General features: G+C 39.9%; 1 long non-coding RNA gene across 1 annotated transcript in view; it reads right to left on the bottom strand.

Annotated features, from left to right (window-relative positions):
* Nucleotides 1–13,874, bottom strand: part of LOC107517485 — a 228,236-nt gene extending 214,362 nt beyond the window's left edge. Inside the window, exon 1 of the long non-coding RNA XR_001598532.2 lies at nucleotides 13,514–13,874. This is a non-coding gene — a long non-coding RNA (uncharacterized LOC107517485). The remainder of the gene's footprint in view (nucleotides 1–13,513) is intronic.
* Nucleotides 13,875–27,335: the final 13,461 nt, after the last annotated feature.

Consider the following 27,335-nt stretch of genomic DNA (forward strand, 5'->3'; position numbering starts at 1 on the left):
GCCAACACAGCAAGTTCCAAACAAGAAGAATCAAGAGAAACTGAGCTAGTTCATAAAATACTCTGCACTTGTTATTTTGACAATAAGTGTCTTCATCTGTACCTACTACTTAAAAAGAACAGGGGAGAGGGGATGATCGTTTGATTTATAGCCAAAAGGGTGCTGACCGATACCCTGTCTTATAATGTCTGATTTAATCATTTCTGTATCATTGGATTTTTAAGTCATTTTCAACGTTTCATCTCCCACCCCCAAAGTAGTGCAAGGAATAACCTTGTTGCTAAATCTCTATGCAACTCCACGTTTATGTTAGGATATCCTATTTCTATAAAATAATTCCTACTCAAGTGGAACTACTCAACCCAGAATATTGAAGGAAGAGGGTTGCTTGGTAAAAACAAACAAATAAACAAACAGACACACAAAAACAAAAACAAAAACAAAAACAATGTAACAAATTCTAATTCAACAGAAAAAAATGAAACCAACAGAAACCAAAGTCACCTCTGAGTCCTGACCTAGTACCAACGTCTCCTGTTTCATTTACTGTCTCAAGGGGTCAGACATCTTCCTGCTGAGGACCCCAAGCCCTTTACTCTATTTGCTGCCAGGAGAATAACAACAGTAATAATGATAATAGTTAAAATTTATTAAGCATTTATTCTGTGTAGCGAGTGTTCATATATCATCTCATTTAATCTTCATAACAATCCTATTAAGAAGATACTGTTATTACTCCCATTTTATCAGTAAGGAAATGAGGCTTAGGGAGAGCTAGTGACTCCCAGAACCACGCTGCTACTTGAAGGAGCTGACTCTAACCTGGGTCTCACCGCTCATGCTTCTGCTTCTCTGACCTCTCTCAGTCTTTTCTGAGAGCTCTGCTTCCAGATCTTTCCACCCAGTTTTCTAACTTTGTCATGTGTTCTTTTAGTTATCATTAAAAGAATATAAAAGAATAAGGGCCAGACTTGGCAGGAAGCAAGTCAACAGACGTGTTCCCAGCAGCCTAACCTGCTCACTCAATTGCCCCAGTGGTGGAGGCTCACCTGGAGGGATGCCTTGGTCTTGGTGGATCTCACCAAGAGAATATGTTTCCCAGTAACATTCCTGTAGCATCTCCATCATGATCTTTCTTTCTCTTTTAAAACTAACTCAAAACCCTCAGCAAGTGCTTCCAAAGGCCATGAACAAAGACCCCCTGTTATACCTGTATTGTTGCTTCCCCAGCATCATCTGTTCCTTCCTTTCTGCTTCCACAAAAGGCCTCATTTCCCGTGGAGGTCCATGTGGTTCCAAGGAATGTGGTTTCACCCCTAACTTGAGGGCTAATGCATGTGAGTTAAGATAATCCTACAGGAAGTGAGTGATTCAGAGTTGGCCTGTGGCTTCAGCTGGTCCAATCGGAGCATCTCTTGACCAATACAGCCTTTACATTCCCCTCAGCTTCACTAACCTTTAGACAGGCTTCATGACTCCAGGCCCCTGACCTCCTTTTCTTAGAGTTTTTCCTTAGAGTCTTTTTGGGTTTTTTGTTTGTTTGTGTTTTTGTTTTGGCATTTGCTTACCTTTTCTTTGCTTTAAAAGACTTGCCATTGTAAATTCTTTCTCTGCCCCTTCAAGATGTAAATCTTCTACAACTCAGAAGTGTCTTTCTGACTGACCTGGGAGCCATCTCTTTGAAATGTAATCATCAAGATAGAATCCTTATCTCCCAGTCTCTGTGAGAAGATAGGAGTCTAACTTTGATGCCTTAATCACACCGATCGACCTCCTACTAACTTCCTGCAATGCCTTTCCAATAGATCATCCCAATAATTAAAAAATTCTCCTATCTTTTGTTTCAGCAGAGCTGAGTTCGACCTCTCTCCCCTATTGCACTTTTTCTTTGACATTCTTGGCATTCTTCCTGGGACCACTAAGATGAAGACAATCTCCCATTGGATGCAAATGAGGAAACATAGGGTCATGATAGCTGCCAATAGCCATCTTGGGATCCAGAGACAAGCTAGGCTTGGAATGAAGCTGACACCACTATGGATTGAAGACATGGAGGAAGAGGGGTCTTATTCTTTGAGGACATCACTGATATACTAGATCAAATCTTACCCAAATCCGCTCTCCCTCTCAGCTTTTCAAATACATTAGCTAGTAAATGCCCTTATTGTTTCAGCCAATTTGAGTTCAGGTTTTTGTTAATTGCAACCGAAAGTGTTCTAACTGGTTCCTCTCCTATCTGGAGCTTTTGAGCACAACACTTGGTTCATAGTCTCCCAAAAAGAGCAAAGCTAATACTTACCTAGCACTTACTACGTGCCGGGAACTTTCCTGACCATGTTATACATTTTGATTTATTTAACCCTTACAACAGCCCTATGAGCTACTTGGATTTTTTAAAGCCCATTTTAGAAATGAAGAAAGCAAGGCATAAAAACAGGTTAAATAACTTTGCCAAAGTTAGTAGGTAGCAGAGCAAAGATTCAAACCCAGTCACATCCTCTGGCTCCAGAATTCTTGGTCTTGGGCAGGCTACCAGCAGCTCACTCACTTGATGATTACATTTCAAAGGGGACCTAAAGGCATCATATCTGACTGGGGAAGTTGGGAGTGGGATGTGGGTAGGGGATACGCAAATGTTTATGTCCCCATTTTTTAGGGAACCTGAAGGTACACATTTTCATTATCCAAAATCCAATTGAGAATGAGACTATGTCACTCTCCCAAGTCACTAATGAAACTTCTGCCAGGTTATTTCTCAACTGCTGACAGTGGTCGTCTATGGTTGAGTCGATATTTTCATGTCTACTCATAATCCTGTGTGTCAAGATCACTGAAAAATAAATGCCAGGATTTTTACTTCATGTTCTAGCAGCTGCTTTGATTTTAGACGCAAAGTCTAAAGTCTATGTGCCAGGTATTATGTGTGTAGAATTCAAGAGGTATAAATTTATGTAGAATTTATTCACATAAACATGGAAATGTTCTTGACCATTGTGCTTTTTAAGCAAAGCAGCCCGTACATCAGTTTCATTTTGCTGAGGTGTCTGTGGAAGTTTCAACTGATGACACTCGAGTTTCAAACTATGCCTTTATCTCCAGGCCAAATACTCAAAATTTTCATTAAAAAAAGGTAGAAACAGAGTGCTGCAAAAATTCTCTTTGCCATCAGGAGCTAAAGTTATTTTAGATTAATAATAATCTTTAATGTAACTAAATGGGCACCATTTTCTTTATTACTTTGTCTCTCCCTTTCTTTTCTTTTTTCTTTTTTTTTCCTATTTATTAATTCAACCACAAAAAGGACTCAAGAAGCAAAAGAAAAGAAAATTTGGGCAGTACTTCCAAGTTCAAAGACCAGATGCTGGGAAATGACAGTTCATAACAACTAAAAGTTTGAGCTAAGATGTTTGAATATGTACATTCGAAAGTGAACCAGAAATCTTTCCTCGGGAGCCAGGAGAAAACGAGGTTTCTGATATTCTCACCCTGTGCAAATGATTCTCAAAGTGGTCTATGGAACTAATCACACCACTGCAAAAATATACATTTAGCCACAAGCACATATTGTGAATCTACTTTTTGTTTAGTAAAATAAGCCTTCATTTTTTCTCTCTTATAACTATTTCCTTTTTCCCCAGTTTTATTGAGATATAACTGACATATAACATAATTATTTCTTTATCGTTTTATCATAAGGTTTCTCCCTATATATCTCTAGTTTAAATGAAGCTGGAATCTATCGGGCAAATACAGATTTATTCTGCACAGTGGGGAGGGGCAAAACTTCACATGTGAGAACCTTCCTCTACTCTTCAGTGTCCATATGCAGGTCAAACATAAATGGACACATAAAGTGGGACCACCTATTGAATGTCTACTAAATGTTAAGTTCTAAACAAAGTACTTTAACACTCTTTATCTTGTTTAAATCCATGAAAGCTCATGAAATGTTCGTCATCCCATTTTAAAGAGGAGAGAACTGAAGAAGCTTAACCTCTATTGCAGTGAGTCACAGATATAGGCTTATAACTTTTACATCTGAATGATGTAATTTCCAGCACCATTCTACTTTCCTGGAACAATTAAGAACACATATACCTAAGGCCATTGACTTCAGCACAATGGACAAGCCAGTATTGTTCTCTCCAATCCTCAGCCAGCCATAAAAGGCAAGCATATTTGCAAAATGGGAATTTACTGAAGTTCTAGCATTACATGTGTTAATGCAGTAGCTAATAGGAACAGGACTATAACTAGTGTTATGGAAAGTCAGTTAATGAAGACCCTATGCTTTAAAGCTAATTATTAAAAATTTATAGACTGAAAGACCGATAAGTCTGCTTCACATATCAGCTTGGATATGTGCAACGCAACTAGAGAGAGACACAAAAGTGACAACATAAACCCACAGTGCCAACAGAAGAGAAAGACCCAAACAGAACCAGGATGTTTCCCTTAGGTGAGAGGATTGGTAGGAAATACCAATAGCTCTCGACTATAGTGCTATGTTTATCAATATAATTTATTTGCAGCTTAATGTACTATTATGTAAACTGTATCATTCTTTCATTAGTGTGGATTCAGCCATTCTCAAATAATTGTTGGTGATATTTTAGACTTCCATGGTAAAAGAAACACTCCAAATAAGAGAGAAGTACCAGAAATTGGGGAGTGCTTCTAGTGCTATTGCTAATTGACAATTGACAATTGCTCTAAAAACTCTGCTTTCCCAAGGAGAGACAATGTAAGCAGCACAAACTCTTCCTGAGCAGGTTTCATGTCTGTTTGACTTCTTGAACCAGTTTCATTACATATTAAATAAGAAATATTTTTAAACCTGCATTGCTGAATATAAAAATTATCATAAAATCTTGACTAACTCACTAAGAAATATTCTTGAAATCCTGTTCCTCTCTAGATAAATCAAAGATTAAAATGTGTGCCTTTTCACTATTCTTCCAAAGCTTTGTGAAATGCTGGAAGAAATCGTATAGGAATGTATAGATCTCGCACCATAAATGACTGGTGACAAAGAAGATTCCAAATTTTTCTGAAACTTACTTCATCTTAGAAAAGTTTAATAGTTTGTGCGTATACATTCCTGGATTCCCCTCATGAAAAATGTATTCTTTCTGAGGCCAACTCCAGCTATATTAGTCCCATGCTTCTCACTGTTTTTTTGACACATTCTCATGAGTCACTTGCACACTTTCAGAGTGTAAGCCTTGGAGAAAGGGACTTCGCTTTGTTTTATGCAAACCTTTGACTCCTATAATGTGCAGCTCACACTTTTGGTGTCAGATAAATGACGAATAATCATTGTTAGAGGTGACAACACATTTAAATGTGAAGTTTTACAATACCTGTTCCCACTGAGCTACTAAAATCATTAAATTTATGACTTTGGTGGATAAATAGAACTGTGTGTCTCTCTTCTATTTACTTAGCTTTTGAATTGACTGGAACATACTTTTACTGTGGAAACTGTATTACATGTTCACATATCTTGTGCTCTGAACAAGATTATTAGCCATAGAAGCCAAATGGGATTTTACCCATTGTCATAGTCCACTATTTTCCTTGCCATGTTCATCTCTTCTACTGGCAAAGCAAATTTGATTTCAGAATCTACTCCAAAATACCAACAACGTGTTTTGTAATTGCAAAGTTAACACCTATGAATAATAAAATTGCAAACAAGCAGAGCAACATCAAAAATTCAAGATGATTATTTTTTAAGGATTATAGCAGTTCCTGTGTGTGTTAGTATACAAGGTATAGGGCATTATCTTTCTGAAGATTGAATTCTAGTGACTATCTGAGCCTGAGAACTATGAGCTCAGCGTCAAAATTTTTTCCATCCAATAGCAATATATATTTTGGAAAGCATCACCTTGGGTAGAGAAAAGAATTCCTGGCTCATTCCTCATCATCCTTCAAACACTTTTAAGCTAATTATGCAAAAAATGCATGAGGTGTTAAATGCTCTTTGCCTCTAGTGCTAGTTCAGGGGTGAAAAGATAGAATTGGAATTCCAGCCCTGTCATTGATCTGTTGGGCTTATTAACATATCCTTTAAAATCTGCCTAAGTTTATCCTAGAATCATGAGATGTTAGAGACAAGCTCAGTTAGCTTAAGGGACTAGCCCAGAGCCATGCTCCTTGATTCGCTATGATTTATTGATGCTCAGATCTATCCCGCTACACATTTGCCTCAGGAGTCACTATCTTGGTTCCAAACTACCTTCTCTGACCCAGTTGGAGCTCCACACCCAATTCTTGTTCAACCCATGGTCTTTCCTATTATCATATTTTCTTCAACTCCAATAGCAGAATTAGTTTCTGTTAAGTTGCTCTATTAAATTGTAAATACCCTGAGAGATGTAATGCCTTATTATCTGACAATACCTACCAGGTATTGGATGCTTTTTAGGTCCCAGACACTGTATCAGACAGGTAGTAAACACTCCCATTTGATCTTCGCAACACTATGAGATTAATATCATTATATAGATGAGAAAACCAAAGGTCAGGGAACATAACTAACATGCTTAAGGTCACACAGCTGGTAAGTGGTAGAACCAGAATTTGTACCTCTGGCTGGTGCTCTTAACCACTGTACTTACTGTCTTTTCTTCCTAAAGCATTTGGTCGTCCACATAACACACATTTTTCAAACATCAAATATATGTTGATGGAGGTAGGGGGAAGATGAAGTGGGTAAAGGGGATCAAATACATGGTAGCTGAAGGAAACTGGACTTTGGGTGGTGAACGCACAATAGAATATACAGATGTCAAATGATAATGTACACCTGAAAATTATACGATTGCATTAACCAATGTTACCTCAATGAACTTAATAAATATGTATCTATGCTGGGGACAGTGCTGGAAGAACAAGGAATGCAGAAACGAAAGAGTAACTTGGAGCATCGGGCAGCAGTGACACTTGAGAACCAAAACTATTATTTCCCAGAGTAGTGATACAGTGCCTGAGCCTAGACACACCAAGGGGCAGATCCCAGGACTTCCAGGCAGTAATAAATTACACCTGGTCTGAAGAGGCATTCTTCTAAGGCCCATATACTCAGGGGCCTCTGCGAATGCCTAATGTTTCTGAATTTCCTCCCAGCGTAGTTGCTATTCCCCTGCAGCTCCTGGACATGCAGACGTTTTCAGGCTCTCTTGGCCTGGGTCTGTAAGACTAAGGAAAGCGTGAGGTTTTTTCCCCTGGCATACCTAGACAGGATGTTTCTATTTGTGATGCACTTGAAACTCTGTGGGTACTTTATAAATCGCTAATGTTTGCAGATTTGATTCTCTGGCTGCTTCTCCGCCTCTTCCCTGGTTCCCCAACTGCCAGTGTAGAGGCTGTTCTTCCCCTCAAATTTGAACATTGGCTCAAGCTTTCCTCTTTTAAATTACTTCTGCTGTCAGCTCATTTAGAGGCATTGCTCATCCATAGGTTTGGGGTTGGCCGGTTTTTTAAGTTTCTTCCTTCAACAAAGCTTTTGAAGACAGGGTACCAGTCTCCTCACACTGCATTCTGGTTGTTTGGCACTTACATCTCAAAAGTATTTCATTGACCATATGCTTTTTCTCCTTCCTCTTCATCGCCTCAGATCTATGAATTGTTTGTAATGGGCTATACAAGATTTGTGGGGGCAGGGGCGGGGTACCTTGCCTTTGGTTCAGACTTCTCACTTGAGTTTTCCACATTTGTCTTAAGTGGGTTCATTGAGCTTGGAAAAAAAATAGAAATCAAATCAACTAAGTATCCGTGAGCATATAAGCAAAGCGAAACAGTTAAACCCTACAAAGATGAACTGTATTAAAAAAAAAAAAAATCAGATGATTTACTCATAGCAAGAAATTAAAAAGCCGAATAGAAAAGGAAGAGCGAAGTGTGAGAAGGAAACGCGAACACGCTAAATTACCCTTCAAGTAAAGAAAGATAATCCGCCTCCCAGGGTCTAGACAAGGGGGCATTTATGCTAGAGCTCGAATTTAAATTCCGACTGCCCTGTATGGGCCTTTAGGCCATTATTCTTTTTCCTGTATTTAGCTATCAGTTCTTTCTTCACTGCAATAAATGTTTGGATACATTCAGCCAGAGGCTTTTTGGATGATGAGCACATTTCTACACGGCAGAAAAAATAAATATGATATGGCTGCTGCCTATTTCAAGAACCCCATATGGCCGCTTTTATACGAGGCCGTCCACCTCTGGAGGCCAGCTTCCCATCTGAAAAGGTGTTTGGCTCATCCTAAAACCGGCTTTATAAATCAATTACAAAATCCCAATCTCATTCTGTCACTCATTTCAGCTGTGTAAGAAAAGAAAAGGGGAAATTTTTAATGATTCCGGAAACTTCCATATGTGCGAAAGCCGAAAGCAGCAAATATTCATTTTCTTTTTTGGCAGATGATTCTGGTAATTAAGGTAAACTACTAATAACCCTTTTCAGAGTGTGGGATAGATTGTTCCCAAACATACTGAGCGGAATCATATTGAGCAGCTTGCCGCCCAGACAGATCCTTAGAGAGAGCCCTGCCAAGAACAACAACAAAAAATTTCCCACAAAGAAAAAAAAAACAAACCTGGAAAAGTCAAAACCCGAGTCTGTACCAAGGTTTTAATCTGCCGGTTGTATTCTAGGCTACACCCTTTTATGATAATTTGCTTGTGTTCCAATGCTATTCAAAAGCTGACATACATTTGCCCAATCCTTTTTAAAGCAGGCATTTTAATGACTGCATTTGACAAAGAGTCTTGAGCAGGGGTTGGCAAACTTATGCTGTAAAGGGCCAGATAATAAATATTTTCAGCTTTAATGACCACACTGTCTCTCTGGCAACTATAACTCTGCCACTATAGGGAGAAAGCAGCCACAGACAACAGTTAACACATGAGTGTGTCTGCATTTCCATAAATATTTTTTTTATAAAAATGGGGTGGGCCATATTTGGCACGGGGGCTGAAATTTCCAGATCCCTGCTTTTGAGGATAAGGTACTAAGGTATGACAGAGAGCAAGCCAGCCACTTCCTCTCCCCAGGGTATACACTTCCTGCTCCCAGACACGAGCTATACTTCCTGGGGGAGATGAGCTCAGTCTATGGAGAAAACAACCCATTCAGGGAGTCTAGACTTCCTGATCCCCGTGACAACTGTGACACATCACAGCATTATTTAGTCTCTTGCCAACTCATTTACAATGAGTCACTGCTTGATTTGCAAGATTCCTTACTTCAGTGATAATATTGAAAGCCCACTAATATTAGTCACAGCAAGAGGCTGCCCCTAAAACTGGGAGAGGAAATTACTTTACAGTTTTAATTTCAGACTATGAACTAGAAGGACTATATATCAAATGGTTTTTAATGCTGCCTTCAGTACTAATACAAATAAAAATGATCATTTTCAAGCTATGCTGTTTCCATAGCAGAACATTACCTGGACTCTTGAATCAAGAGACTTGAACAGATGTGCCCTTCAATATAGAGGATAAACATGGGCTTTGACTCAGACAAACGTGGGTTCTAACCTCTGCTCTCCCATTTACTATCCATGGAACGTGGACAAGTCATTCAAACTCTCCAAATTTGCTTCCCTGATTGCAGAATGATGCAATTAGCCCTGCTTTGGCTCTCTCTCTCTCTACCTCAAAGGATTATTGGCCACGAATTGGAGTATTGCAAGCAGAGAGCTGTGAAATGATATAACGGCTAAAGAATGCCTTTGCCCAGTGTACAGTGCTCCTCTCACGGGCAGGGTTATAATTTTTGAAACTGGAATCAGCCACTAGACTTGAGAGTCCTTCCACTTATATTGCATCAATTTATGATTCTGGTGTGATCTTCAGAATAAATCTATCCACTGAAAAGCCATCTGGTCTCACGGGTTAAGTTATTGAGAAGCATCCTGATGACCAGGCACTGACACTGAGGCGTGATAGAACTAGGTCCTCTTGCATCATTGCCTATCAGCTCTCAGGGCAAAAATCAGTGAATAACTCTAGAGAAAGATAAACAAGCAGGAAGATGATAGAAGCTTGAAGAGGGAGTCACCTCTTCCCCCATTCCAAACTTCCCTGTCTTTCTCATACATTCTTCCCTAGAAATTCCGCAAAAAGAAAGATAGTGCACCTCACCATTATCTCAGCAACCGACTTATTCCTACGCCAACCATCTTCTCACAAGATTTCTCCTCAATTCAAGATGTCTTATCTTGGTATTTCCATCTCTCCTGATTATAAAAATCAAAAACACTAATTTATCTCTTGCCATGATGTTGTGCCTTTGCAATGACCAGAGGTGATTGGTCAGTCTGAGATGGGCCCAAGGGATGAAACAGCATTTATCAAAAATGTCCTATGGAGGAGAAAATGTAATTTAAAGGGGAAGAGAAATGGGAATACCCACCCTATTCCTGGTTGGTAAAACTAAACATTGTCAAAGTATTTATTTCTTACCCAACTAATGTCATCTCTATAATTTATATAATTCCCAATGAAAATTTTATTGGAGGTATGGGGTATTTGTTTTATATACATTGACAAGATTAGTATAAAAGTTCATGTGGATGAATAAACAGATGAAACCAACTGGGGAAAGTTTCAAAATGAAGTGATGAATAGATGCTTAACCTAACATTCCTAATTTTAAAAGTATGACATTCACATACAAAATAAAAATTAAAAGCCAGATCAATGGATATAGTTTCCAAGTAAAACAGATTCCAGTGTATTTATGGTACAAGATCAAGGCTACATGGTAAAGGTGAAAAAATAAAGTTTAAGAACCACCGCCTATAGGAAGACTTCCTTAGTTTTCTCAGTTCTGGATTAAATGTCCCTTTGAGGTAATCATCTAGTATTCTGAGAATACGTCTTTTTAAAATATATCTAAGTGTGCCACACAGTTTAGTGCAACACATAAGTGTACATCTCAATAAAGTCTCACACAGCGAACACATCTATGTAGCCAGCACACAGGCCAAGAAATAAAACACTATCAGAATGCCTGAGCCATTCCCCTTCCAGTGACCATCCTCACCCCCACCACCAAGGTCTCTGATGGTCACTATTATTCTGATTTCTAACAAGAGATTTGTTTTGCCTATATTGTAACTTTCTATAAGTGGACTCATGTAGTACATACTCTTTTGGGGCTGGCTTCTTTGGTTCAATATTATTTTTGTACGATTTATCCATATTTTTGGAGTTCATTTTTTCTCATCGTTGTACAGTATTCCATTAAGTGTATATACCTGGATATATTTTTCAAATTTATTATAGATGATTTTTGGTTTGCTTCCATTTGGGGGCTATTTGCTACTACGAACATTCTTGTGCAAGTCTTTTGACTGAATACCTGTATGCATTTCTGTTGGTCTATGCCTGATGATGGAGGTGCTAGGTCATAAGGTATGTGCTCTTTTGTCTTTAGTAGACAGTGCTGAGCAGCTTCCCAAAGTGGCTGTACCAATTCACATGCCCACCTGCAGTATATGAGCTTTTTCTTTGCTCAATTGTATCACCAACACTGGTATTATCTGTTTCATTTTAGACATTCTGGTGGGGTCCTAGCACACACCTAAAAGTACACTGTCAAACTTTATCTGTTTACTTGTCTATGTCCCTAACAAGTTTGCAGAAATCCATTCTAAGAAGAAACCAAGACCCAGAAAGGTTGAGAGATATGCCCAAATTATATCATAGAAGTCTCTAATGGACAATGTTCACAAGACCAGGGAAGACAGGCTGCATTCTTTAAAACAGCTGAAAAATCTACTTCTAGATAATTAATACAACTTGCTCATATAACTAGAGTGTCGCTCAGACACATACAAGTGCTTGTACATGCATGCATACACACACACACTCACACGTCTTCGGCATTTCTAAATGGAAGGTTTAATTCGGAAGCACACTGCTGTTAGTTAAATGATCCTGCAACCAACAGCCACGCATCTCTCCCTTATCTGCCTTTGGTTAAATGTTTTGAAATGAGTTTCAAATGGGGTTGGCTCCAATGACAGCTCTTTATTTCACCTTGTTTCTGCAGATGCCATTTGTGCGAATATTTTATGGTTCCATTAATTACACACATCAAGAGGTTATTTTGTTGTTTCTAGAGAAGTAGAGTTATAAATGTAAATATTCTAAGGCAAGGAATTTCTTCAGCAAACTAAAATTAGTTCTTCCTATATGAATCAATACAGACATCTAAAACTTGAATTATTTTAGTTATTACTGCTATCCTAAAATATTTTTCAGGCACAAGTCTAAATGGGGAAGAGCAAGGGCAGATGCTTTGCTCTAAAAACAGATGAAAAATCCAAAAGATGTAAATTCGAGTTCCTGCGGAAGCTCGGACAATACCCTTAATTTCTCTGGACCTCAGTTTCCTCTTCTCTGAAATGGGAGATTATAATACCAACTATCTGCTAGTGATGTTCTGAGGCTAAACAGACTCTTGCATAAAAAGACCGAACAATAATAAATGCACAATTATTGTCTACTGATGACTGAGGGCTGAGGAATTCTGTCAATGATGAGTGGCATAAAGAGCTTATAGCATAATGACTAAGAGTTGGAGTCCTGGAGTCGTACTACCTGGTCAAGTAGTCCAACTTCACCACTTAGCATCTGTGTTAGTTTGGGCAAGTACTTAACCTCTCTGTGCTTCAGCTTCTGCATCTATAAAATGGGTAGCGACAGTACCAGTTTCATGGTATCGTGAAGACTGAATGAGATAATCCATAAAAACTACTTAGAACAGAACTTGACACAGAGTTAAACGAATAATAGATGTTGGCTGCAAACAGGTGTGTATCTCAGGGATGATCATTTACCTTTACCTTTAGGATCTGATAGTGTGGAAATAAGGCTGATTTCCTTTGTTGCATTTCCCTTGTCCCAACCCAGCCGAAACTCTTCTGGTCTAATTTTTCTCCTGCTATGCTTATCGAAATGGAAAATAAACTCCTTAATTATGAATAAAAATGAAATGTCTCTCTCCTAGATGTCAATAAAAATGATTTTTGTTCCCGAGGAAGAAAACACTCTCAGCCCTCCTGGTAAATCCCAGCGGTCAGAGCCTTGCTGTGCTCAGCACGAGGGCTTGGCACTGCTAAGAACTGCAACATGTACATGCCTCAGCAACTCCTGGCACAGCCAGGAGCTCAGCAGTGGGTGGTGGGAGCAGCTCAACATTCTGACACAAACCAGTGCCCACCACGAGCTCATACGGGAAACGTGCCAGAGAGGACAGCCTCTCAGGCCATGGCCACCGGGACGTTCCTTCTCACGGAAAGGTGACCCCGTCACACCACTGCGTTGCTCCAGGAGGGATGCCTCAATTCCAGCATAGGGAGAAAAGCCTAGATTTTGAAATCAGTCCAACCTGGGTTCAGTTCCTACCTAGCTCCACCATTTAAAACCGCATGACCCAGGATAGGCTGAGCATCGGTCTCATCATCTATAAAGCAGAGGTAAGAATACTTACCTCAGAGGTAATCGTGAAGCAAAAAGAGATAAAGTAGGTCTGTAAGACACTTTTCCCAGTAGCTGGCCCACGATAACTATGATTATAATTTTCCAAACCTCAGCACTGAGGTATCTGGCCCATTCCACACAGGACCTCGCCAAGAGCAATGAAAGAAAAGGGAGGCTCCTGAAAAGAGCTTGCACTGCATCTTATCTCTAGCTCTTTGGAGTACAGATGCAATTGGCTGTTTCAGTCCTGAAGGGCCTCACATGATCAGACCCTCAGTCAATTTAGGCTGCAGGCCACAGGAAGAGAAGGCAGAGCCTTCCTTGGCACAGCTCAAGTACCTGTCATCTTCTCTTATAAACTGGTCAGATTTTCTTCTCATGGAATTCTGCTAAAAATGTCAAGTAGCAGCCAACACCAATATTCAGACCTTTTTCAACCACCTCCCCTAGAAGGTGACACACACAGTCTCACTTTCTAGGTTGTCACAGGCAATAGTGTACCAAATGTTTCACCCCATCATAAGAAGGGTCACCAGCTTCCCAGCCTGCCATCTCTGCGTTCCTGCTGCCGGAAACTCAGCACCCGCCAGGAGGCCAAGATCACATACCTCTAGGGTTTTCACAGCAGCGTTTTATTCTTAGTTCCAGTTCCAGATTAGAAAGGATCCAGTTTCAGCTACTCTGACATACCAGGCACTGGGACACGGTGCAGGCGCTGACGGCAGACAGCCTGGTAGCGATCCAGACTCCACCATTTACTCCTGCATGACCTTGCACACGTTGTTTCAGGGCTCTGAGTCTCAGTTTCTCCATCTGCAAATGGGAATGGTCATCACAGTACCCTTCTCATGGGGTTGTTGTGAGGATTAAATGAATTGATGTGTATAAAGTCCCCGGCACCAGGCAAGCTCTCGACGAATGTTAGCTCTCAGTATTATTAAACACCTACTGTGTTCTGAGCCTTGTGCTAGTCACTGGCAAGGTTATGGATAAAAGGCTATGCATCATCCCTGGTCTCGCGGAGCTAACAGTATAGAAGTAAAACTATTAAAAGTATATTTACACAGATAATTATTTATATTGCAGGAACAATAAATGCTATAAAGATGTTCCTTGGTAAACTGAAGCCTGTAAATTAGAGGGAGATTTGCTGAGGTAATCTAACAGAACCAACATTCATAACATTCTACATGGAAAGTAAATCTAGAAAAAGTCAACTCTGCTCACTGATTCCACTTTATACAATGCTTCGAAGCAGTCTGCATTGCATTTTCATACTTGTAGAGGGGCAGGGCGGTATTGTGGTTAAGAACAGCCTCAGCAATCAGAATGCCTGGGTTCAGAATACCATGGACTCACTTTGTGACCTTGGATCATTTCTACACTTCTCTGTGCTGCAGTTTCTCATCAAAATGGACGTGATCATAGTTCCACTATGTTATTGGAAAAGTTAACTAGTTTAGTTGATACCTATAAGTTACTTAAGACAGTGTTTATCATGTAGTAGGCACTCAATAAATAGTAGTTCCTATTACTATGGGACTTGAACTTCGCAACAGCCCTACAGGTAGGGTAGTTATTGCCTCCATTTACAGGTAAGGAATCTGAGACCTCAAGAAATACGCCAGTAATTCACAAAGCTGGAATTCAAACCAGGTCTCCTGGCTCCATATCCACTGTTATTTCCCCTACTCCCAACAGCCTCTTAATTGGCAAGAAAAGAAAAAAAAAAAAAAGGAAAAAAATTATCTTTGAAAAGTCAACATGTAAAGGGTGTAGGTTAAAGTGTTTCGTGAAGAGGGAGAGTACTGTGACATATAACTCAGTAAAGTACCAAAAGAAAGCTAAAAGAAGCCAAAGGTTTTATTTTAAAAGATAAATGAGTAGCAAGCCAGCTGACTTAAAATGAGAGGGGTTAAGAATATTTTCCTGCATAATTAAATCTCTGAAGATTTGGTTAGAGTACCATAGTTTACATCAGGTTAAAATGAAAGATCACATTAGCAATTGCACAAGCCCGTGCAGTACTTTATCCACGGAGCAACATTAATATGTCGGTTTTAGAGAGTCTCATCAGCCTGTTACTGTAAGATAAAAGAAGCAGGACATTTAGGGAGCAAGATTTTCAATACAATACACACACACACCCCAAACAACCTGCATTTATTCTATCACTAGCACTTATCTAGGAATTACAATTTTTAATTTTTTTAATTGTGGCAAATGCACATAACACTTACTTTACCAACTTAATCATGTTCAAGTGCACGGTTCAGTAGCATTGAGTACACGCACGCTGTCGTGAAACCATCACCACCATCCATCTTCAGAACTCTTTCTATCCTGCAAAACCGAAACTCTGTACCCATTAAACAATAGCTCCCCACGCCCCACACCTTGGAATTATAACTTTAAATTCCAATACATTTTGTTAATTAGGATCATTTTCTTTCAACTACTTAGTTTTTGTTTTTTTTAAATAAAATGTACTACAATTTAAAGCTTTTCAAGAACTCAAATACTATGTAATTCATTCTTATTTTGATTTTAGGAAGTCGAACAACAGAAGACAGCTGTTTGTAAATCCAGGCCAGATGACAAAGACAGAAGTTTCGAAAATGTACTGTAAGAACAGCTTATCGCTTGATGTCAGTCCCATTTCCATTCAATATATAAAAAAGAGGAAGTTTCCTGCGTACACAAAACTCACTGACTATGTGGTCAGTCTGGAAGAATGTGCTGGTCACCCAGCCCACACCCCACAATTATGCCGTCACACTTGTCACAAGAGACAGAATATTCTATTTCAAAGAGACTTCATAACATCCAGCTCAACAGATAACAAGTCACAAGAGACACTATTCTTTACAAATGACAAGGCATTTTTCATCTTAGGCTTTTGATGTGTAAGAACATATATTTATAAGGAAAAGCTGTTATGATAGCTAACCAGAAGTGGGGGAGGGGTTTAAAGAGAAAAATTTATCAGGAGTTTCTTCAGGACAAACTGTGACCCGGGCTTTGTTTCAGGAGATGGTGCATCCTTGAGGACAATAGAAACTGCCTTGGGATTGTCCAATTGTCCCCTGCCACCTGTTGACACCAGGCAACTCCTTGCGAGTGGGCTCCAGCCCACTGTGGACGAAGTGATGAAAACAGTCAATTGCCGCATACTTATTTGGCACCATGTGGTCCCCCAGGTATCATTTCTCCGCTCTTTGTAGACACTGCTGTTCTGCTTGCTAATGACATTAACAGGAATCTGGTACCTCCTCTATGAGCTGTGGCCATTCTTAGCAAAAGCACTTGGTCTGCAAAGGTCCAAGTTCACTAAAGGTACACATTCAAAGGTAGATTTCCTTTACAACAGACTGTTTGTACCAGACTTAACTTTTTTAAAAATGAAGTAGAAACATATGCGCACATGTGCATGCATGCCCTCGAGGGGAAAACCATGGAAATCCACTATTGACAAAAAGCAGACATTGTAAAGGAAAAGAATTTAGCTATGTTAATGAACTTTACAAGGTTGACTTTCTTGGTAATTATATTAAAATTCTATCAAGTATGGTGTGTGTGTGTGTGTGTGTGTGTGTGTGTGCGCGCGCGCACACACACACACACACACGGGTATCATCCTGGGAGCCCTGTTTATTGATTATGCATCAAACGCTTTAACTCCTTTCCCTTTTCTTAAGGAAATTAGGTCAGGGCTTGGGGTAGCTTGCCCAGCTCCCCTCTCTGGCGAAGCTGGCTTCCTCAAGCTCTGGCCACAGTAATTCTTTCTGTCTACTGCCCTCAAAGATTCAGTAAAAATAAAAACATCAGAAGCAACTCAGTTCAGGCAAGGCTCCTTGTGAAATGTTCACTTTAATGATACTGTAACGTCGCGCCCCTTGGTGTGCCATTTTATTGTTAGACTTAATCAAAGGCAAAAAGAAATAAAGATGCCGGGCTCGGGTGCAGGTGCTCCTTTGTTGGAGTGCGTTCCTGGGGAAGCGAGGAGTGGTCCGCGGTAGCAGGGGCTCGTGCACAAAGGCCTGAGCTTCCCAGGGTCTCGGCGGTTGTTTTTATATGAGTCCGGAGGTTTGCTCTGTGTCTGTGTGTGTGCTTTGTGTATTCCCATATATATGGACCCCAGGATTAAGAAAGAGACAGAGAGACAGACAGACAGAAAGACAGAGAAAGACAAAAAGAGAGAGACAGAGACAGGGACAGGGACAGAAACAGAGACAGAGACAGAGAATGTGCTGCATCAGGGAACTTTCTAGAGTCCTGCATAGGCCCTGGGGTTGCGTGCAGGGTAAGTCTGTGTGCCCATGCACGCACAGTGAAGTAGAAGGTTTGTGTGAGTGGTCTATATGTACGTAGTGTATGCGTGGCATGTGTGTACATGGTGTGTGTTCATGGAGAGTGTTTATGTGCTGTGGGGGTGCCTGTGGGAGGGCGATGTGGGGGTGCATATATGACATGTGTGTTTGTGTGTGTTGTCTGTGTGTGGTGTATGGGTATGTGTGGTGTGTGCTCATGCTGTGATGAGGCTGTACGTTGATGGTTCATGTGTGTGATGTGGGTGTGTTTGCGTGTGGCATATGTGCATGCACATGGTAGTGTGTGTTCATGTGGTGGGTGTGTGAACACATGAATATACACTCATATGCTTGTATGTACATGTGATCTGCAGACTTGAGTGTGTTCATTTCATAGAAGTGCCTTATATTCGTGGGTACATGTGCGTGTTCGAGCTGCCTGTGGCCCTATACACTGTATGGGAGCCAGCCACGGATAGTTAAAGGAAAAGACAAAGTACTTAAGTGCCTCACTCACAGTGGTCACTCAACTTGGTAAATGTTTTTAAAAAAGAAAAGGGAGAAGAAAAAAAGAAAATTTCAAAGAATCTCGAAATTGGGATTTTTACCTTGACATAGATGTCAAGAAGGGATTATGCTAACTAAGCACACCTCTTCCCTTCTGGGTTCTGAACTATTAAGAAGATAGACCCAGACTAACAGAGCTAAAACAATCAGTTTTGTTTTCAATAAGGCTGTCTTGGAGAACGTGCATTGATTGACCTGTGACCAGAACTTGCACTGACCTGTGACCAGAACCAACTTCCAAACACCAGCCCTCCCTCCGAAGGGCAGAGCCACCCTGCTGGGTTTATGGACCAGAGACGCAGAGTATGGGCACGTGGTAAGGACAGGCTGCTGGGCAAAAGAGAACCCAAAGAGCTGGACTTTCGCACACAAAGCTCTCTTCCCAGCCAGGGAAAGAAATGAAAAAAAGGACAGAGGTTTTCTTCTTCCCAAGTCTTCCATTCTTCCACAAGGTGGAAATTCCTACTTTAGGGACCAAGGCAAAATAAAATAAAATAAAATAAAATAAAATAAATTTTAAAAAGACAGAAGAAAGAAAATGCTTTCCTTTATCATTCCAAAGATTTTGCTCTCTAACCCCCAGGTTTAAGCATCCTGTGGTGCTCAACAAAGAGCATGTAACATGATTATGGAATCCCCCCTGGGGGAGCTGATCAGCAGTTAGCCAGGACACCCTCATGGGGCCACTTCTTTCATACCAATCACTGATCCTTTGTGTTTCTCCCTGAAATTGTTGGAGACCACTTTAGCTTTTGCCCTTAAATAGGCAAAACCAATTCATTCAATAATTCCTGTGGAGCGGTCTAGGCCACAAATTTCACTTCTGATTCTATTCTCATCTTTAATCACACCCAGAAATGTTGGGGAAGTCACTTTCCTTCTTCTTGCATATCTGCACATTATTGCACCCTTTGCGTCAAGTAAAACTCCTGACCTGTCCTACCCCTTACTTGTTCCTCTCCAAATGGGAAGTACTGGTACATCTGATCTCATTGGATGGTGAGGAGGAGGCCACGTTTATTACCTGGGTGGATTCCTACTTGTATAGATCCTCTGTTCCTAACATCAAGGGCCCCACAGCTGTTAGGGCAGTTGCTGATCTAGACTCTCCCTGTGGTGGGTTGTCCCAAGGTCTAGATAGGAAACCTGTTTAGCAATGGTCCAAAGTCATGACCTCTGCTGCCAGCAAAAAAAATTCCAAGATTTCACCTTCGTCTACATTCTACATTTATTTCTCAATTGGTTTTTAACTCAGAGATCCTCTTCAACCTCAATAAAAAGGTGCCAGTTACGTGGACTTTAGGGAGAGAGAGGCAGGTCTGTATTTATGTTGGTGATGATCATGTGATTGTTCCCAGCGCCACTCAGGCTCACAGAGCCCTCCCGATTCTTCATAACATCTCTCTCATGCTGGTTCCTATTCTTTTCCCTCACCATTTCTAGGCCTTAATTGCTTCTCAGCAGACTTTTGCCCCACCTCCAACTGGGCTCTCAGACACTAGGCTTGCTCGGGTCCCCAACCAAACAAGCCTACATATAATTGCCATGTTTAGTCTTCCTGAAAATTTTCTCTTAAAATGGCAATCCCCTGGTAAGGCATACACAAAGACATCCAAATGTCACCCCAGAGGATTGAGCCCTTACCCTTATCCTATACGTTATGATCTTCCACCATCTGGCCCTATTTCAAATTTATCTCTATTTCTCCTCAGATCTTCTTCTCCCAACAAACTCAGATATACCCACATAAATTCCCATCTTTCAACTTTTACACCATCATATCTTAAGTTAAACTTATGAGAATTCAGCATTATGCAATCTTTCCACTTCCCCGATCATTCCTCCATTCTACTGTTTGGCATGTGGGACATACACAAATTGTGTCTCCTTTTGAGCGAAGTTCATTCCACTGCTGACTGTTCCTTGTCCTCAAGCTGCACACTAGCACCTCATCCTAGCTCCTGGATATTTGACATGCTTTCATATCAACTTAACTTGGGCATCAGAAATGTAGATGTGGCCATTTCTCCATCCTTGGGTTCACCTGAGTTTATCCTCAGCAAATCGAGATAGAGCTTAGAGACACCAAAGAGCTGGCCACAGAGGCAAAGGAACACCTCCTTTTCTGTCACCAACCTTTAGTTCCCTTATTTCTTGATATCACAGGTATCTTGCCTTGCCAGTTGGACTCTCATGATTTAAACAAGGCTATTTGTGTTTAACACCATCACAAACGCAAGCTAAGTATAGAAAATTGAAGTCTGGAAGAGTTTCTGTGGTCCAAAGAAGTAGCAATCCAGGCTAACTCTGCAGGGAAAAGTGACTATGCTGAGCATTCACCCTGCAAAATCAATACAAGAGCCTATGTTTATTGTCTATTTAAGAGAGTTTAAGAGTAAACTCTGATTTTCCATGAATTTGTGTTCTTTTGAATGTAACTCTGCATTAGACGCGACACTACTATGCCTAATCCAAGTACCCAACCCTATCTCGTCTTTGTTTCAATGTACAATTGCAGTACCACCTACTCCTTGGTCTTGCCTCTGACCACTGAGCTCCCAGTAATCTCTCCCTCCTCTGGACTCACTGGATATCTGCCTCATTTTCCTGGAATGTAATTTATGCAGCCTTGTATCATTATGCATCTGGTGATGGGTGGTGTATGTGTATGTAGCCAGTCTGTCTGATGAGATTATAAACCCCCGGAAAACAGAGAATTTATCTCTTAGTCTTTGCACTTCTAGCCTCCAACCGGAGTAAATTCTGTGTAAACATGGGTAACATTGGTGAATGAATTAAAAATATGGTTCTTTGGAAAGACCTCAAGGTCAAAGTGCCAAGAAAAAATATTTACAAATCCTGCCCACCTAGAATACGCCTGCTTATCCTTAAGGATGCAGATCAAATGCCAGCTCCTCTTAGGTGTAGTTGAAATGAAGACAGGCTTTGCAGTCAGCCAGACAGGAATCCTAATGTCTTCTGTACCACAACTGGCTAAGTGACTTTGAATGGCAAGTTGTCACTGAGCCTTGGTTTCTACTTCCATTAAATGGAAATAGTGATATCCACCTTAGAAAGCCAGACAAAAATAAATTAACATATACAGTGTTTAGAATGAGGTAGGCATGGAATAAATAATAACTATTAATATTGTCTTCAGTATCCTCTCCTCTGTTCTCCAACTGTACTTTGTACACGTTGCTATCAAGGTCCTTATGTACTACATTGTGAATATTTGGATCCACTAGGCTGGGAGTCTCTCAAGGGCAGGAATCATCCCACATTTATAAGCACCTATTTCAGGCCAGGCTCTGTGCTAGTCCCTCTACGTACATTATCTAGTTAATCCCTACAACAACCTACTATTATTCCCATCATGAACATGAGAAAATTGGCCTTTGAGGGTTTAAGAAACTTGTAGACAAGTTCACACAGGTAGAAGTAATAAGGATGGTTTTTGCGTAAATGTCACTCCAAATCCAAGTACATATCCTTAATCTTCACTATGTTGGGACCAAGGATGTCTTAGCCATCCTTGTGTCACCCCTCCAATACTTACTAGCACAAGTGGCATGAATAAACATTTACAAAGTGATTATTTAGTAAATAAAGTGATTCTGATTTGATATAAATGAATATCTATGCTCCACTTTGAGATGATCCTACAACCGGAACAGTGCTTGAGACTTGATTGCAATGGAATAAGTAACTTTTTCAGAAAAGGGCTCTAAATATGCATGCTTCCTGTTTCATAGGAAGGACATATTTTGTACCTAAAGGAGAATTCTCCCGCAGGTCCTGAGGGAAGATGTTCATTGCTACATTATTTGTGGAGGCAGGAAATTAGAGCATCATCACTAGAGAGCAGAGAGGCAATATGTGATAGATATTCACCCTGGGTACAGCCATTGGAAGAATAGATCATAAGAGAACAAAGCGACGTAGGTTCTTCTTAAAGGCAAAATATTGGTTGAGGAAAAATGGCATAGATGATAGAGGCTTTGTTCATCCCTCTTGTGACCAAATCAAAGTTATGATGGAAACATGGAGCAAACAGCAAACAGAGTCACCTTGGGTCTAGATGAATTGAAACCCTACAACTAGGGAGAGAAGTAAGAAATCACCCTGCAACTGGTAGAAGGTAGTCATGAGGCTGCCCGAACAACTGAATTGGACAGAAGCTGCGGCAGCTGCAGACACCTCTTAAAGGGGCCATGTCCATGAGTGGACTTTTGTGGTGACAGTCTTGCTCGCTCTGAGCACCAGTGCCCAGTCAGCTGCCCAGGGCAGCTCCAAGGACTTACAGGAGGACCCTGAGTTGTTGGAGTGACGGTGAGAGGTGAGGCTTTCTTCTAGGCAGAAGTGCTGGTGGTATCCAATGTTCCTCTGTTGAGCCGTTCTCCCTCCCAGCGTGCAGACACAGCGCCACCATAGCTGAGACGCCATCAAACTGGATAACAGAGATTGCTCTACCCAGAGGATTCCCTGAAACTCTGCCTCCCCCAACTTGTGGCCCCGCCCAAGACACATCCATTGTATTCTCTGCTGTCTCATGCTCCTTGCTGAGCCAGCTCTAAGACTCACACTGGTGGCAGCTGACTGATTTCTGGCATAGCCTCTTGAGCAACTACAAGCACAGCATCTGTGGATTGCTTGCTGAATCTTAAAAGGTGGGGCACAGGCTGGGCCTAAACTTGGCCTGCAGCTGAGTCCTTCTTAGGACTGTGCCACTGGACACCTACTACACAAATCCACACTATTAAGAGTGCGAGTCTTGGGAGCTTTGCTTAGTACATACAAGTAGACACAGAAAGGCAGCCAAAATGGGAAGACAAAGAAGCAGAAATATTATGAGAGGACAGAATAGAGATCCAGAAATAATAGAGTAAAGCAATCTAACAGATGCGGAGTTCAGAACATTTGGTATACAATAAAATGCATAAAAGAAAACATAGGAAATAAACCCAAGGGCCTTGGACTTAAAGAAAATTTTACAAATTTGACCTCAAAGGCAAAGGAAGTAAAAGCAAAAATAAATGAATGGGACTACATCAAACTAAAAAGCTTCTGTTCAGCAAAACAAATTGTCAACAAGGTAAAGAGACAACCATCTAGATGAGAAAATATATTTGCAAGCAACACCTCTGATAAGGGCCTAATATTCAAAATATACAAAAGAACTCATATGACTCAATAACAACAAAAAAACAAACAATCCAATTTAAAAAAGGGCAGAGGACCTGAGCAGACACTTCTCCCTAGAGGACATACGAATGGCCAACAAATATATAAAAATATGCTCAACATTGCTAGCTAGCTATTAGGAAAATGCAAATCAAAACCACAATGAGATAACATCTCATACCTGTTAGAATAGCTATAATCAACAGGACAAGTAATAACAAATGTTGGAGAGTATGTGGAGAAAAAGGAACCCTCATACACTGCTGGTGGGACTGCAAATTGGTACAGCCACTATAGAAAACAGTGTGGAGGTTCCTCAAAAAACGAAGAATTGATCTACCATATGATCCAGCAATTCCTCTACTGGGTATTTACCCCCAACGACTTGAAAACCCATATCCAAAAATATATTTGCACACCGATGTTCATAGCAGCATTATTCACTGTCGCCAGGACATGGAAGCAACCAAAGTGTCCTATGATAGATGATTGGCTAAAGAAGCTGTGGTCCATACATACAATGGAATATTACTCAGCCATAAGAAGAGATGAGATACCGCCATTTGCGACAACATGGATGGAGCTCAAGATAATCACACTAAGCGAAATAAGCCAGGCAGAAAAAGTTGAAAATCACTTATATGTGGGATATAAACCTAAAATCAACAAATGAACAGGACAAACAAACAGAGACTCAGGGGCATGGACAATGGACTAGTGGTTCCCAGAGGGTAGGGGGCAGGGAAGGAGGGGAGAAGTAGATAAGATAAAGGGAGTTTAATATAGGGAGGTAGGGGGAGAGTGAAGTAGGTAAAGGGGATCAAATATATGGTAGCTGAAGGAAACTTGACTTTGGGTGGCAATCACACAATAGGATATATAGATGTCAAATTATAACATACACCTGAAAATTATATAATTGTATTAACCAATGTTACCCCACAAACTTAATAAAAAAATAAAACACTTGTTATAAAGATGCTCAGTGATCTTAGAAGAAATGTATATGAACTCACTAAGAACTTCAACAAAGAGATTTAAAAAAAAAAAAACATAAAAATGGAAATGGAAATTATAAAAGGGAATCAGTCTGAAATGAAGAACATATTATCTGAGATAAAGAGTATATTAGAGGGAATCAACAGAATAGATAAAGAAGAGAATCAAACCACCCATATAGAGGATGGGAAAACCAAGGACACTCAATCAGAATGCCAAAAAAAAAAGAAGCCAAGACTATAATAATAATTTAAAGAGCCTATGGGACAAGTTAAGTGTAAAAATATCTGTGTCTTAGGGGTTCTTGAAAGAGAACAAGAGGTTGAAGAGCTATTCGAAGAAATAATGATGGAAAACTTTCCTAGCCTAATAAAAGAGACATACAACCCCGGGAAGCTCAGAGAGCCCCAAAAAAGATAAACCCAAAGAGGCCTACACCAAGGCACGTCATAATTAAAATGTCAAAGGTTAAATTCAAAGAGAAAATCTTAAAAGCAGCAAGAGGAAAGCAGATAGTTACTACATGGGGGCATGCATTAGACTGGCAGCTTATTTCTCAAAAGAAACCATGCAGGACAGAAGGGCTTGGCGCAAAACATTTGATGATGAAAACCCAACCAAGAATACTTTATCCAGCAAAGTTATAATTTAGAGTCAAAGAACAGATAAAAAGCTTCCCAGACAAAAATAAGCAAAAGGAATTTATCAACATCAAACCACTATTGCAGAAAATGTTGGAGGGACTTCTTTAAGAAGAAAACACATGTATCAAAAACATCAATAATGAATGGTAATAACTGTCAACAAGTACCTCAAATGGAAAAGAATTAAGTGCTCCAAACAAAAGATAGAATGACTGAATGGATATGCTGCCTACATAGACTCACTTCAGATTAAAAGACACACACAGGTAAAAGGAAGGGAATAGAAAAAGATATTGCCTTGATGGACCTAGAGCATATTGCACTGAAATGAAGTAAGTCAGAGGGAGAAAGACAAATATCACTTCATTTCACATACATGTGGAATCTAAAGAACAAATAAATGACAACAACAAAAACAGAAACAAACTTATAGATACAGAGAACATTTTGAGGGCTACTAGATGGGAGGGGGGTTGAGGGAGTGGCAAAAAAAAGGAAACAGGATTAAGGAATACAAGTGGATAGTTGCAGAATAGACATGGAGATATAGGGTGTAGCATGGGGAAGACGGTAAATAATATAATAAATATGTAAGGGGGAAGAGGGGTGCTAGATTTAGTGGGTTGATCATTTTGCAAGTGATTTCTGATCACTGTGCTGTACAACTGAAACTGGTATATTATTGTATCCCAACTATAATTGAAAAAAACCATTGAATTGTACAATGTAAATATGAGCAACGAATTGTCCATTATATTTCAAAAAAGCCAGGAGAAAAAAAGGCAAATTGTTGAGTGAAAGACATAAACAAAATGAGATTTATTGCAGAACCATTTACATGGTACCACTTACATAAATTAAAAATGCATACACACAAAGCATAGTACATGTTTTGGTGGTATGGTTGGTAATAAGAGCATGATTGAGGAGCTCATCTGCCTTGGTTCAAATCCCAACCTCAGTACTTAGTAGCTGTGTGACCTTAGGCAAGTTACTTAACCTCTCTATGCATCTATTAAATGGGGATAATAAAGGTACTTAACTCATAAGGTTGTTATGAGAATTAAATGATTACACATAAAGGGCTTAAAACAGAGCCTGGCATATAGTAAGTTCTATACAGTGTTATTTATCATTATATTTTTTAAAAACACATATAAAGAAAAGAGGTATATTAAACACAATGGAACAACTGCCTATAGGGAACAGAATGGGGATGCAATGAAAAGGAATAAATACAAACAAACGAGAGGCTTGCACAAAAGTGTTGCTAATTTACCATGAATTCAGAAGTATAATTAATTTAATCCTCTTCAATTTTCATTTTTTGAAAAACAGAAAAAGAATTTACTAGTCAAGCTGTTACCATTTGCCTTACTGAGTTGGTAAATTATTTTCAGGTCACGTTTGTGGTAAGTCAACTGCTCAAAGTTCAAAAACCCATCCTAAAATTCGGACCAACTTATGCGGAAGATAGGACTATATCTAAGCCCAGTCTGACCCATTATCCATTTGAGCCGACACATATAACCATTGGGTAATAAATAAATAAGCATATATTAAATGCCTGCTATGTGAAAGACACTGAACCGGCTACAGTGAAAGAAAACAAAATCATTAATGTAACTTTTTAAAATATAAAACACTAAGTTTAAGGACAAATTGAGTAGTACCAACTACAACTGTTGAAAACTATTCAAAACTACTTGTTCCTGGTGTACTAGGGAAGCACTCTCAGGAAAGTGGGAAGCAGAGCTAACCCCATCAGCTGTGTGAATCACTTCTGATGGATCTCCTTATTAAGAGATGCGTACAGAGAACAAAGTTGAAGGTATGTGCCCTGACCCCGAACTATACTACAAAGCTATAATAATCAAAACAGCATGGTACTGGCACAAAAGAAACACAGATCAATGGAACAGAATAGGGAGTCCAGAATTAAACACTCACTTATATGGTCAACTAATCTATGACAAAAAAAAAAGATGAAAAATATACACTGGAATAATGACAGTCTATTCAACAAGTAGTGTTGAGAAAACTGGACAGAAACATGAAAAAAAAATGAAACTGACCAACTCTCTTACACCAACTATAAAAGTAAATTCCGAATGGGTTAATGACATCA

This window comes from Rousettus aegyptiacus, unplaced genomic scaffold, assembly GCF_014176215.1.
Source record: "Rousettus aegyptiacus isolate mRouAeg1 unplaced genomic scaffold, mRouAeg1.p scaffold_m13_p_2, whole genome shotgun sequence".
In the NCBI taxonomy this organism is placed as follows: domain Eukaryota; kingdom Metazoa; phylum Chordata; class Mammalia; order Chiroptera; family Pteropodidae; genus Rousettus; species Rousettus aegyptiacus.